This window comes from Rattus norvegicus, chromosome 7 (genome assembly GCF_036323735.1).
Source record: "Rattus norvegicus strain BN/NHsdMcwi chromosome 7, GRCr8, whole genome shotgun sequence".
Taxonomy (NCBI): domain Eukaryota; kingdom Metazoa; phylum Chordata; class Mammalia; order Rodentia; family Muridae; genus Rattus; species Rattus norvegicus.
In genome coordinates, this window is record NC_086025.1 from 69,433,362 (window position 1) to 69,442,486 (window position 9,125).

General features: G+C 48.4%; 1 long non-coding RNA gene across 1 annotated transcript; it reads right to left on the reverse strand.

Moving 5' to 3' along the window:
• Window positions 1–5,975: 5,975 nt before the first annotated feature.
• On the reverse strand, window positions 5,976–8,920 carry LOC134479894 (uncharacterized). The gene is made up of 2 exons (XR_010053755.1): window positions 8,497–8,920; window positions 5,976–7,673 (listed from the first exon to the last, which is right to left on the reverse strand). It is a non-coding gene; the product is annotated as an uncharacterized LOC134479894 (long non-coding RNA).
• Window positions 8,921–9,125: the final 205 nt, after the last annotated feature.

The following is a 9,125-nucleotide window of genomic DNA, read 5'->3' on the forward strand; positions in this document are numbered from 1 at the left end:
GGTGAAAGTGTGGCTAATGTCTCAGCAAAATGGTAAATGCTGGGACCTCAGGACAATCCTTGAGGCTGTGGAAAAGAACTCTAAAAACATGAGTTCAATATATATATTTTTTCCTCAACTGTGCAAAAATATAAGGATGAAATATGAATTGTATAAGGGACTTCACAGATATAAAGGAACAGAGGCAGCTGCACTATGAGCAAGGCTTGTCAGAAGGATACAAAGGCAGATACAAATGCAGGCAGATTCTTGAGTTCAGTCAGCCTGGGACAGAGCTAATTTAGGTCCAGGTGTGGTTGAAAGAGTAATTTCAGGGCAAGATCCCTCATAGCTAAGTTAAAAAGGCAAGTAGATCTCTGGATTGGTTTGCAATACTTTAAAAAAATGTGCTTGTTGTCCCCTAAGAATCAAGGGGCTGGGGTCACGGATGCTGTTTCAAAGGATAATCAAAAGGGAACCCGGAATAACAGAACTGATATGTAAATGAACTAGCAGAGAGGGACAGCAGGTCTTTTTAAGACTTTTCCTCTAGGGAGAGCTGAGTTATCAAAAGATCTCTGGAGATCAGAAATGTCTCTTCAGGAATTTTTTTCTCTAACAAGATTTCTGATTTTGATTGGAAAACTCAGGAATTCCTTTTAGAATTTTTCTAACAGGATTTCTGACTCGGTTGGACTATCTGAGAATATTTTATAGTAGTTTTTCTAACTTTGGTCAGCAAACCCAAGAGCTATCCAGAGAGCTTATAGCATTTTGACTGTCTCAAGTAAAGAGCTAGCTGTCTCAACCAGAGAGTTTTTATAATAGCAAGGAAAGCTGTTTAAAGCAGAGCAGAGCACACACACACACACACACACACACACACACACACACACACACACACACGTGGGATGATGTCACAGGTGAGGCATGTACAAAATAGAAGGAGGCCTGTCATTGGACGAGAAGGATGTGTGGGAGAAAAGTTTGAAGGAAGAGGAGGAGACTGGAATGGAAAGGAGAGAGACAGGGGGGACAGGGAGAGAAGCCATGGCAGGATGATATGGCAGGTGACGTTAAGATTCCATGCTGTACCTTTACAGGTTGTTATGAATGTTTTTAAGGGATGGGTGTGTACTGGGCTTTGTATGTTTAGGTGGGCAATAGTATCTTATCAATTGGACCAAAGGTTATTGTGTTGTGTGTTCTTTCATGTAGCGATTTAAGTGTAAGAAAGTGTGTGGCGGCTGGTCTGGGCTGCCACCATGGAGTTGGGATGTGTGTTTCTGGCATGGAAACCTGCCTTGGGAACTAGATAGGTAGAGAGATTGCTGCCAGGCTCAGAGAGAGGTCTTCGGCACTGTGATATGGAATGGAGCAAAGTGGGTGAGAGGCTTTGCTGACTGAGAATTAAGATGTCTAGCAGACATCTTGGAGCACTATGGTGCCGATCCTAGTGGGGATAAAAGACAATCTTACTTTTTTTATTTTTTATATTTTTACAACAACACACACACATGCACACACTTACTTGCACACACTCACATACTCTCATTCACTCACACACATGCACGCACACACACATGCAATCACATATACTCATAAACACACATACACTCAGAGAGAGAGAGAGAGAGAGAGAGAGAGAGCGCAGTCTGAAAAGCCATCTCAGCAGAACCCAGGCCGGCCGCCAGCTTGGACCCACAATTTGACTTCAAGTCATTTCTTTTTTAGTTTTTTGGGTTTTTTTGTTTTTTTGTTTTGTTTTGTTTTTTGTTTTTTGTTTTTTGTTTTTTCCTGTAGCTGAGGACCGAACCCAGGGCCTTGTGCTTGCTAGGCAAGCACTCTATCACTGAGCTAAATCTCCAATCCCTTGACTTCAAGTCATTTCTTTTTGCCTCTCCCAAACAACCCTTCTCTCAGAACCCATACCTAGCCCAGGCTGGACCTTGATGGTAAGAAAGGGAGAGACAAGAGAAGGAATAGGGCCAAGGGAAAGGGACCCAGAGAGCAAAGAGGGCAAGAGGCAAAGAGGACCAAGATCAGAGCTGAGAAAGCAGGTAACCAAAGGGACAAGGTTATACAGGAAATGAGGAAGGGAAGGGAAGCCCCTGGGCTGGAGAGCTTAGGGTAGGGGACAGGCTAAGGTAGAGAGGAACCAGAGGCACTGAGGGAGCCTAGAGGTTTTAGTATGCTAATAGGCCCCACAGTCTTTGTCCTGAGTTTCCTGGGGCCTGACACCCCTGCCCTACATATTTTAGCTACTGTTCATGCAGGTCACAGCCTGACTGCTTTGGATTCCAAGAGTGGTCACAAACAGAATATATCTTCAACCTATTACAGTCACAGAGATAAGGCACTCTATCTGGTAAAAGAGATTCAAACGCCTTCCCTTGAAGAATTATGTGCTTGTGTATAAGAATAAAGGTAGTACACTACTGACTGATACAAAATAAATTAATTTTTACCATGATAGAAGGTGATAAGTGAGGTGGAGACTACACCTATCAAAGTGGGAGGGGCCAAGATGGAGAACTGGTAAAGCTTCTTCTATTGTGTGCACCCCAAACAACTGACCCATTTATTAGAGTCTTGCCCAGACCCTCCTTAAGGCTGGTGTGCCAAAAGAAAAATAGAAATAGAAAGGAAGCGCATTCCCAGGTACGATGGAGGAGGAAGTTTATCGTGGATTAAAGTGCGTAGCTGGAGGCAAAGAGTCTGAAAGAGTCCAGAGAGAGGATGGCCCCGAGCTGACCATGTGGGGAGGGAGGGGAGGAGAACACTTATTTTAGATAAAAGGCAGAGCATAGCCAGAGGCAGGGACATCTGGGAGAGGCCAGAGTGAACAGGACCAGACTGAGGAGCCACCTGGGGAGAGTGGGAGGGGGAGGCCTGGAAGGGAAAGGGCCAGGAAGCCAAAATGGTTAGATTATATAGGGAAGGACCTCTGGGGGTGGGGCGGCCCACCTAATACCTGGAATTTAGTGCAGGGTGTGGGGTATGCCAGCCAGGACTATACGGAACCAACGGGTAGGGACTGAGGGAACCGGGAGAGCCTGGTGGCCAGCTCTGCCACGTGTTAGGAGGCAGGCACTTGAGCTGTTTGTTTCAAGTTTGAGATAACAGTGTACACCCCCATTCCCTTTCAGGCCTCCCCCTCCCTCCCACTTCCTGCTGTGGCACAGTGACTGAGCACCTGTGGCCCCCTGCCTCACCCTGCATCAGCCTGAGGTGTCCTTTGAGTTCAGGAGCTGTGTCCTGCTCCCCTCCATCCTCACAGTCTGCCCTGACAAGGCACTTGCCTGGGACGCCTAGACAGTGCTACTAGAGTTGTCAGAATCAAAGTGCAGACGTCGGTGGCTCTCACAAGATGGGCTCTGCCACCCTTTCCCAACAGACCAATTAACAGTGGGAAGTAGAGAAAGGAAATTTAGCCAATGAGGCCACACTGGGAAGAGGATCAAAGTGGTCCAGCGGCTCCTAAAATCCACTTTCTTGGTCCTGATGAGGGCCAGAGGCAATCCTGGGCAAGGATGCACTGCTCATCACCACTGTCTGTCCTGCAAGGTGGCTTGGCACAGAGTCACAACCCCACGGATCTTTTTGGGAGACAAGCTCCTCCTTCAGCTGGGACCAGGGCTCAGCCATTTCCTTCCTTCAGTGTGAGGTTCTTGAGGAAATTCCAAATTCTTGGGGTCTATTGTTTCCATTATCTGAGAGTTAAGGGGAAGGACACAAGGGTCTCTTTAGAATATTTCTGCCAGGATGGTTGTAATGGCTGATGGTACATGCCTATAACAACAGCACTTGGGAGGGGAGGCAGAAGATTCAGGAGTTCTAGACCAGCAAACCCAATGAAACTTATATAATCAAAATGCATTGTATTAAGTTGCCAAATAATTAATAATAAAATGTATTCTGATTTTAACACAACTGACATATATATGCGTGCGTGTGTGTGTGTGTGTGTGTGTGTGTGTGTGTGTGTGTGTGCGCGCGCGCGCGCGCGCGTGCGTATTTCCCTAATAGCTGTATACTCCAGGGAGTCTGCAGACTGGGGCTACTAAGGTTTACCTCACTTGCTTTATGTCTGTCTGTTTGAAGTGCCTGCCACTGCCCCAGTGAAGAAATAGTTGACACTTGCAGTATCTGACCTGTTTTGTTTTGTTGTTTGCCTTTTGTTGGTGTTTTTCCTTCCTTTTTCATAGGCCACAGACATTTCCTTGAGCACGTACCAGGAGATCAAAAGGTCCATCCCAAACTGACGCCATTGGCATAATTTGAATTAACTAAGAGGACCTGCAGATCTGACACAGGAATATGAACTTCTAGCTGCTCCCAGCTAGGGGCCTTGATCAGGTTTGTTTTCTCTGCCAGTTAAATAATTAAAAGATTGGAAAGATCTCAAGTGTGACAATTAGTGGCAGGGAAAATCTCAGATACAGGAATCCTCTGGTGAAGAGTTAAAGAAAGGCTTTTATTCAATGGAGGAGATAAACACACACACACACACACACACACACACACACACACAGACACACGCACACGCACACACATTCACAAGCACTCGGAGAGCAAGACCCTTTCGCAAAGCCAGACTGTCTGAAATCTGGTTTCTCTTCAAGGGCTGGTGGGTCTTAAGGGTCTGACTCACTCAGGGTTGGTCAGTTTGAAGAAAGACAGGGAGGCTGATAGGGCCACCAATCTCAGATAAACACATCCTGAACTAGCCTTGAACTTGTTGGACAGGTCCCCTGCTGGAGGAGGGGGGTTTCCCACTGACTGAGAAAACTTCCGACCCAGCAAAACCTTTGTTTCAAGCCACCGCCAGGCCTTTGCATCAAGTCAGGAGAGTGAGGAAGGAGGTTTGGCATCTTCATTACTGCGCGTGGCCCCTTGTCCTGTCAGGAGTCTCTCTGACTCAGTTCCTCATAGTGAACCAGAAAACATTACAGGATGCAGACCTAGGTTCCCGATCTGAGGACCCCACTTACCTGTAATCTGTCTGCTACCCTACCAGAAGCCCCACATTTCTACCTTACAAGCTTCAGCTGCCCACCTTCCTTCTGTGTCTTATGTAACAGTGCACCAGACCCTAGTAAGACCCCAGACCTTAGCACAACTGACTCCATGATAGAAGTGCCATTCAGGCCATGAAACTCAGCATGGAGATCGCAGTACCTGTCAGAACTAAAACAAAGGCCTGATCCATTAAAGTCCATACTTCTGGGAAAGTCTAAATAACCTGACCTGGCTTTTGGCTTCTATAGTTCTGTTTCTGGCTAACTATTCTTGTTAACTGAAGTATGTCGACACAGAATATGGTTCTCGTACTTAAAAGCTCACCCTGAGAAGGGCTCAGTGCTTACACTGGGATCCCGAACACCCAACGTAGTCGATGCCCGGCTAATAAAGACATCCTATTGGCTTAAACCCATGTTTGAGAACTCTTCTGTAGTGGATACCTCACAGCATCTCATATGTGCTACTCCCCACACCCCATTTCTGCGTGTTAATTAACTTGTGTGTACAACCTCTCTTATTTCTTTGCCCAGGTCATTCACTTCCTTGATTAATATAATCAAACCTTCAGAGGAAATATAAACCATCTCTGTCTCCAGTGTGGCAGCAACTGTGTTGGACTTATAATAAGCAAAGGCCTTAGGGCACTCTAGGACAGCACACAGCCAGCCTTGGAACTGATTTCACTCTGTGAGTTATCAGCTGCTTAAAGAAAAGATCATAGGCAAGGCATGGTGCTCTATGCCTTCAGTCCCCACTCTCAAGGTAGAGGTGGGTGGATCTCTATGATTAGTGCTTGAGCTGCAGATCAGCCTGTTCTCCCCCTGTGGGCTATGACCTCCTTGAGGAAGGTCAAATGACCCTTTCCTAAAGGACGCCTAAGACTGTTAGAAAACACAGATGTGTACGGTGCATAACAGTAGCAAGGTTACAGTTATGGAGTAGCGACGAAATAATTTCATGATTGTGGGTCACAACAACATGACTAACTGTATTTAAGGGTTGCAGCATTAGGAAGGTTGAGAACACTGCTGTAGTGAGTTCCAGGGCAGCCAGGGCTACATAGTGAGACCTTGGGGAAAGAGGGAAGGAAGGAAAGAAAGAAGGAAGAAGGAAGGAAGAAGGAAGGAGGAAGGAGGAAGGAAAGAGAGATAGATACGAAGAAAGAAAAGGAAGGAAGGAGGAAGGAGAAATAGGAAGAGAGAGAAGGAAGGAAAGAAGGAAGGAAAAGAGAGATGGGTAGGAAGAGAGGGAAGGAAGGAAAATACTCATGCTACTTTATTGGCGGCAGGTTTTGTTTGTTTTTGAAGTGCTGGTGGGTAGGAAAATCAAAGTCAGGGTCTTGTGAAAGCCACATCTCCAGCCCTGAGTCATTTTCTCCCAGATGCCAATTTGATACATCTCGGCTGATATAAATGAACACTCCCTTCCTCAAGGTCTCCAGGAAACAGAGGGCAGACAGGAGGAGCAGGGACTGGTGCCAGACTAAGTTCGCTCTGGTGCAATGTGAGAACACAGGCTAGGGGCTGCTTCCGAGACTCTCCTTTCCCTAAACCCTCTGCTGTCAGGGGCTGCCTCTCTTTTCAGCCATGGAGCCAGCAGCCTTCACAGTCCTGCCAGCACAGACATTCTGGGGATATTTGCAGGATTTCAAAACACCACCACCACCACCACCACCACCACCACCACCACCACCACCACCACCACCACTTGGGAAGTTTTGCTTTCAAATACATTCTGTAACATAGTCTTGCTTGGTTCCTCCCATCTGGCCTTGGAGGAAGCAGGTTAGAGAGGGTACCCATCTAGGCAAGTTTAGCAGTAGGCTGTGGGGGTAAAGCCCTGCAGTCACTATGGGCTAGTCCCAGGATGCTGAGTCCTAACCCCAGCATGCTTCAACCCCTAGAGCTTCTTCAGAGAGGGATTCAAGCACTCTCTCTCTAACGTAGGCAGGGGCAGTGTGGAAGCTTCAATGACAAGGTTTCCAGAATGCAAACGTTGACACTCTCCAGGGTAGCACCGGGGCCTGAGGCCTTGGCACCCAGGTGTTTTACCTGGCTGGAGGAAGGAGAATCCCACCGAACTTAAAAGGGATCTGGGGATTAGGGGAGGCTGGTGATTCACTGCTAAACGCTCCCTGCAGGCAGGAAGGGCTGCTTCTAGGTTACTCCCTGGCCAAGCCCTAGGAGAAAGTGCCTGTGAGGCTGGCTGGGTCCAGCCCCACCTCCCACTCTTCTCTCCCATAACTCTCTCTTTTCCCACCACCTAGAAGGGCAACTTGGAGCGGCCAGCCCACTTAGCCCACAACAGAATCTCCAGGGGTTGTCGACAGGGTTAGAATGCGTGTGGGGTCTCAGTAGCACTCACTGAGGCTGGACCACACACCCTGTATTCTAAGCTCAGGTAATTCAAACGCTCATGGAGTCCCTGAAGTGTACAGGGGGTGACAGTGACCTCAACAGTTCAGAACCACCTCAAGAACAGGAAGAAAAGTTGACTCGTGTGGCTATTTGGGTTGATAAAGTTGACCGCGGCGACATATTCGACATTCTGGATTCTCCGGATGGAGTACTGTTACCAAATTGCTCTGAGTGGCATTCTGTATCCATCGCCCAGGCAGGCAGTGACTGTTTACTTGTGAGTGCTCCTTCTCCCCTCGAAAGGTTGGACTCCTGGAAAAGAGCACATGAGACACAAAAGCATAAGATGTAATATCGAATTCACCGAATTCACCGGGTGGCTTTCAGCTTCCTCTCCGCACACCCGACTCCTTCTGTGAGCAGCGAGTCCTGGCAGCCCTTTCTCTGCGCAGCCTCCCTGGAGCCCCGCTCCCCTTGCCGGATGAGGTGCTTTTCATTCCGCGGACACTCCAGATGGAACGGCTGGTTGCCTCTAAATGGCATAAATTGCTATTCCTTTATTGCTCTTCTGATAAGAAACTGGAGGACTTCCGGTCCTCAGTCTTGCTCATTTCCCAGATACTGCTCGCACCTTCCTTCCTTCCTTCCTTCCTTCCTTCCTTCCTTCCTTCCTTCCTTCCTTCCTCCCTCCCTTCCTTCCTTCCCTCCTTCCTTCCTCCCTCCCTCTTCCTTCCTTCCTTCCTTTCTTCCTTCCTTCCTTCCTTCCTCCCTCCCTTCCTTCCTTCCTTCCCTCCTTCCTCCCTCCCTTCCTTCCTTCCTTCCCTCCTTCCTTCCTCCCTCCCTCCCTCTTCCTTCCTTCCTTCCTTTCTTCCTTCCCTGTCCCTTCCTTCCTTCCTTCCCTGTCCCTTCCTTCCTTCCTTCCTTGCTTCCTTCCTCCCTCCCTCCCTCCCTCCCTCCCTCTTCCTTCCTTCCTTTCTTTCTTCCTTTCTTTTAAAAACAGCTCTGGAACTCTCGCCCTGCTTGAGTGGGCGCTCAGCTGAGTTTAGGCGGGTTGGGGTGCTAATTAATTCGGGTGCAGAAGAGCAGCCCAGTCAGGTGAAGCTGGCACCTGGCCCATGTGTGAGTGGTGACTCACCTGCTGGAAGACAGTCTGGGGACGGTGTAGCTTGAATAGCAACAAATACTTGGCTTGAGTCATGCGTGGATGTTGAAGGATTATCTAGAAGGAAGGCTGGAGCCGAGGTGATTTCTAAATGGGGGAAGACAGGCTGACATAGCCATAAAAGCTACCAAGTCGGAATAAGGTCCGCCCACCCATCAGCTCTGTTGCTAAGATTCCGGGTTGATTCTTGACTCAGAGGATGGAGCTGCACGCAGCCAATTGTTCCGGAAGAACTCTGCCATTGTAGAACTCAGAGTACCTTCCTAGGTGGTCTCTGGAGGGGAGCAAATTACTTCAAGCAGGGTGCTGCTGGTTCCCATTTAGGGACCACCTCTGAAGCCATGGCTGAACTCCCCCTCTCCTGACTCTCCTGTCCTCTCCCTCCCACTCCCCCTCCTCCCCCAATGCTGTCCTCCCCCCATTCCCCCTTCCTTCTCCTGTCTCCCTCTCTACTCTCCTCTTCTCCCAAGTCTCATGTCTCCCCATCCTCTCACTATGTCCTCCCTACCATCCCCCCTTCCCTCCTCCCTGAGCCTCCCCCTCCCCCTCCTCCCTTCTCTCTCCTCTTAAACTCTGCATCTTCAGACCTTCAGATTAAAGGG